The sequence below is a fragment of the Antechinus flavipes genome, chromosome 4 (genome assembly GCF_016432865.1).
Source record: "Antechinus flavipes isolate AdamAnt ecotype Samford, QLD, Australia chromosome 4, AdamAnt_v2, whole genome shotgun sequence".
NCBI lineage: Eukaryota > Metazoa > Chordata > Mammalia > Dasyuromorphia > Dasyuridae > Antechinus > Antechinus flavipes.
Window position 1 is genome coordinate 444,168,104 of NC_067401.1, and position 5,578 is coordinate 444,173,681.

Consider the following 5,578-nt stretch of genomic DNA (forward strand, 5'->3'; position numbering starts at 1 on the left):
AAGAAAGCAACTCTAATGATCAAATAATGTAATTCAGAAGTTTTACAGCATTCATTTTGGAATTCTATGAGAAAATGGAAAGAAGAAAATAATATAATTAGAAATAAGTGTTAATTCACAATATGGTGTACTGGGAGACTTGGAATCCAGAATGATGTATTTTAAGGTTTTGCCTTTCCAATCCTTGTTTGTGATTTGGATAAGACATGACATAACATATTGAGGCTCAGTTTTCATTGAGTTGGGAGAACTGAGTAAGAGGAGATATGCTGACATGCATTAATGATTCCTGGATGGACTACGGGACTGGAGTCAGTATCTTGACCCAAGATACTTATTAGCTTTGTGACTCAGCAAGTCACTTTACCCCTGACTGCCTCAGTTTCCTCATCTGTAAAATGAGGATAATGATAGTACCAAATGGGGATAATGATAGTATCTATCTCTTTGGATGGTTTTAAGGATAAAGTGAGATATTTGTAAAATTCACTTCACAAACCTTTAGCCATTATATAAATGGTAACTCTTGTTCTCATTATCATTGTTAATGTTTTACATATGATTTCCCTTTAACACTCTGGATGATTATTTCCCCCTTGATAGTCTCTTCTCTCTAAATTATGGTGTTGCTGCTCTCTCCTTATCATCCAATTATCTATCTGACTGCCTTCTCTGTTTCCTTGGGTGTAGCTTAATCAAAGTCACACCTGCCAACATTGGGAGTTCCTCAAGGAGCTGGGTCATCTTCTCTTCTATATGATTTCCTTTTGTGATCTCATTAAGTCCATTAGTTTCAATTATGAGTCTATGCAACTAACTCTCATGTTTTCTTGTCTACATTAAACTCCCTGCCTGATCCCCATTATCATCCTCCAACTGCCCAATGGATATTTCGTACTAGATGTCTTGTAGACATCTTAAACTTAAGGTGTCTAAAACTAAATATGTTGTTTTTTCTCCCCCCAAACATTCTCTTTTCCAAATTTCCTTATTACTGTCAAGGTAACACTATCCTCCAATTCTTGATTCACTCTCTCTTACATTTCATCTACAAATCAGTAGTTGAGTCCTATCATTACTACTTTTATGACTTCTCTTGTTTGATACTGCTACCACTCATTACCTTACTACTAGACTATTGTACAACTTCTAAATAATTCTTGGATTTCATGGTCTCCCTCTATAAGAAGGAAGGTAAAAAGTATTAATTAAGTGCCTACTGTGCACCAGATACTATGCTAATAGTTTTACAAAACAATCGTTTTACAAATATTTTATTTGAACATCACAACAACCCTGGGAAATAAATGTTATTGTGATTTCTATTTTAGAGCTAGGAAACTGAGGCAGATGGGATTTAAATGATTTGCCTAGAGCCACACAGATGATAAGATCTAAGGTTAAATTTGCACTCAGTTCATCCTTATTCTAAGCTCAGTCCTCATTTTTCCATCTTGCTGCTTCAGCATTAATTTGGCAAGTTTGGCATTAATATGATGAATGTCTGGGACAAGGTAATAGCAAGTTGTTTAAAGAAGAACAGACTATCCCAAGTTGAAAATACAAGTTTCAGGGATCAAGTCCTTGAGTAGCCCCTGTATTTTCAGCCTTGGTGAGATGTGGAGACTTAATTTAAAAAAAAATTTTGAGCCATGAATCTTGTAAGAAGTTATTGGTGCTATTGTTAAAAATGAATTAAAGATCATCCTTGATGATACTGTTATCAAGAAGTATATATTTTCATTGTATACTAAAATGTTAACTGTGGTAAATTTTGTGATGTTTCTTAAAAATATTGAGTAGAGAATGATAATCCATATACCTTTTTGATATTTTTATAACATGGGCTCTTAGGAATAAGTGGATTATCCTTGTTATTTCAATAGTTTCAATTTATTTTTTATTCTCCTGTCTATCCTATGATGGTACATGCTATAAAATTATTGCTTTTACTAATTGTCAATATTAATTTTTTCCTATCGATGTTTGGTTTAGTTTAGATTGAATAGTGAAGGTTATATGATATGCTGGAGATAAATAAAATGTGGAACATGAGAAGAGCTTATCAAAAATGTGATAATTACAGCGCTAATTGGACATTTGCCCCTCCTGATGAAAACTCACTGCAAAGTAGTTCTGCAAATAGCTTGATGGGTTTTACTATTGTAAACATTGGAACTTACTGTGGAGTGCAATCCATGGGGACTATAGCTCATGCCCTATTAATTATTTGCTATCATATTTTGATGTGAATTGTATCCACTGGAAATCACTAGAGAGGGGAGAATGTTGGCAGGCTACTCACCAGAACACTCATACATGTACAAGCCATAATAGTGGCCCTGAGTAGCAATCTGCCTATTGATTCAATCCAACATGGATAACTAAAAACTATGAGAATAGAGGAGCAAACTGATTTAGGGGATGATGTGATTTTTCAACACACCTCACCCTCCATCTTGTTGACTATAGGCCATAATCCTTTGCATCATATGATAGCATAATCCAAGAATTTTATATTTTAGAAGAAAATTAATTGAAAAAATTAGATGATTTAATTTGGGGGTTCACTGGAGGAAGCTGGCAGAAGGAGAGATGATAAAACTCTCCTGTTTGATTTCCACACCATTTAATTCCAAATGCTTTCTAAGTGGGTGATTTTGTGGTAAGCCAAATGCCATGCCAGGGAAATAAGATAGCTCATGCATGAAATGTATGTATCTGTAGCCAAATTTTCTGAAGACTATCTGGAGCTACAAATGACTGGACCATGGATGATATGGCTAAGAACACAGCTGCTGATTCTCTTTGTATTTCTATGTGCAAGACGTGTCTTAATCTAATCTGTGAGGTTCCCAAGTCTTAGACCAGCTGGTGGCCCAGGCCAAATGAAATTAAATGTATAGATCTAGTTAACAGAATGACTACATAAAAATGATTTCCCATTATATAAAGAAAAAGTTTGGTCTTTGTGGTAGGTTGCAGGTGCTTCTTCAAATTCTCTGGTATTATTAGTCAATCAATCAAAAAATATTTATTAAGTGCCTGTTTTTTCTTTTCAACGATCAAAAAGGTATACTCTATACATGGATATCACCATATCATCCATATTAAAATCAAATCTATCCTATCCTTTGCAACAAAGATATAGAAATTCTATATAGTTAGTTAAAACAAGACCTGGAGCTATGACTCATATCATGACTTTTTTTTTTTGCAAAATTCAAATTGAAATTGAAAAAAAGTAGAGAAAACTATCAGATCATATGATTTTATATCTTATATAACATATAATTATAAGATAAATATCTTATAAATATGAAGTAGAAGTGACAAATAGATTTAAAGATTAAATGTGATGCTTAGAGTGCTTGAAGAACTATGGATAGAAATTCACAATATTATACCAGAGACAGCAACAAAAAGCATAGAAGCAGAAGGAGAAGGAGAAAAAGAAAGAAGAAGGAAAAGAAGAAGAAGCAAAAAGAGGAAGAGGATAAGGAGGAGGAGGAAGAAGAGGAGGAGCAAGAGGAGCAAGAGGGAGAGGGAGAAGAAGAAAACAAAGTGATTATCTGATGAGGCAGAGAAAAGAAGGAAAGCGAAAATGAAAGGAAAGGAGAAAGTGAATGACATATTCAAGTGAATGCAGACTTTCAGAGAATAGCCAGAACAGATAATAAGGCTTTCTTAAATGAGCAAAGCAAAGAAATAGAAGAAAACAATAGAATGGGAAAAACAAGAGATTTCTTCAAGAAAAGGAGAGATATCAAAGAAACAGTTCACACAAAAAAATAGACCTTATGAAAGACAAAAATTGTGGGGGCCTAACAGAAACAGAAGAGATTAAGAAAAGTAAGCAAGAATATACAAAACTATATGAGAAAGATCTTAACATCACCAATAACCATGATAGTGTGGTTATTGATCTAGAGCCATGTATCCTGCTGAATGAAGTCAAGTGGGCCTTAGGAAGCATTGTTAACAATAAGACTAGTGGAGGTGATGGAATTCCACCTGAATTATTTAAAATCTAAAAAGATGATGCATTAAAGTACTGTACTTGATATGTTAACAAATTTGGAAAAATCAATAGTGACCACTGGATTGGAAAAGACCCATTTATATCACAATCCCAAAGCTTTTCTGAATTGATGACAACCATTTTGTTTCTCCAGTAACTCTCCAAACTTTGAAACATGCTACAGAACCACATTAAAAGGGGTAATATTCACTCAAGATTTTTCTTCAAGGCCTCACACATGTGATGTATGCCTTGAATTTATATGATAGGTCAGCAGCCAAATACAAGGGAATTGGAAATACTTCCATTATACCAGATCAACACAAGCTACTTCAGATCATTTTATAATTCAATCTATAAACATTTATTAAGTACCCACCATATGTCAAGCATTATGTTAGGTGCTGAGGATATAAAAAGAGTCAAAAGACAATCCCTCTACTCGAAGAATTTACAATCTAATGGATTAAAACATAATCTTAGTTTTAGTTGCACTCCATTCAATATCTCTTCAACAGTATCCCTTTCTTTTTCTTTCATAAGAAGTTATTATGGTTCTTGAGGAGAACTCCTAAGTGACCTAAAATGACCTTTGAGCTACTATTTAGCTTATATGTAGAGAAAAGGTCCAATTGTTTGCAAGATCAAACAAGATTAGAGAAGTGGATAGAGCACTGGACTTGGAATGTGAGTTCAAATCCATGCTAAAATACTTCCTAGCTGTGTGACACTGGATATGTTACTTAACTCTGTTTGCCTCAGTTTCTTCATCTGTAAAATGAGCTGGAGAAGGAAATAGCAAATCAGTATCTTTGCCAAGAAAACCCCAAATGGAGTCATGAAGAGTCAAGTATGATTGAAATGATTCAACAAAAAAAGAATATAGAACTTCTTCAACATCCCTACCCTAGGAATCCAGCATTAGAAAGAAAGTGGTGAAGATGGTAAGGAGTTTAGCTGAAAAGAATATCTTCCAAACAATTTCCAAATTTCTACAATTTTTTTTAATTCTTCACATTTAAGTGTCTCTCTCTCTCTCTCTCTCTCTCACTCTTTTTTTTTTTTTTTTTTTTTTTTTTTTTACAGAACTTATTCTTATTACCCTTTAGAAACTTAGCCCTCCTCTGAGAGATAATTCTCTACAATTTGGAAATTATTTTTTGGTCCCCTTTTTGGTCTCTGTCCTAACCTACTTCCTCTTTATATTTCATTGCTTATAGCAATAGAAACCATAGTTCTACAAATAACATACATGACGATAAATGGACAATTCATAGAATATGTAAGATAGAAGCTACTGTTACCTCCAAATATTCCATTACAGAAGGCAAATAACTTTCTTCTTGGAATTCTACAATTGCAAATAAAATCTCTTGTCTTAAGTTTCTCCCATCCCCTGACTTACCCTGAGATGTCTTGAATCAGGTTGTCCTGGAACATTAGTGAGCAATAAAAACTCTAATCAAGTGCTAAGAACATTGCCAATAATTTTACATCTAACTCTCCTATGAAAGATAAAACTTCTTAGAAACAAATAAAATCAAGTTTTGTAGGACA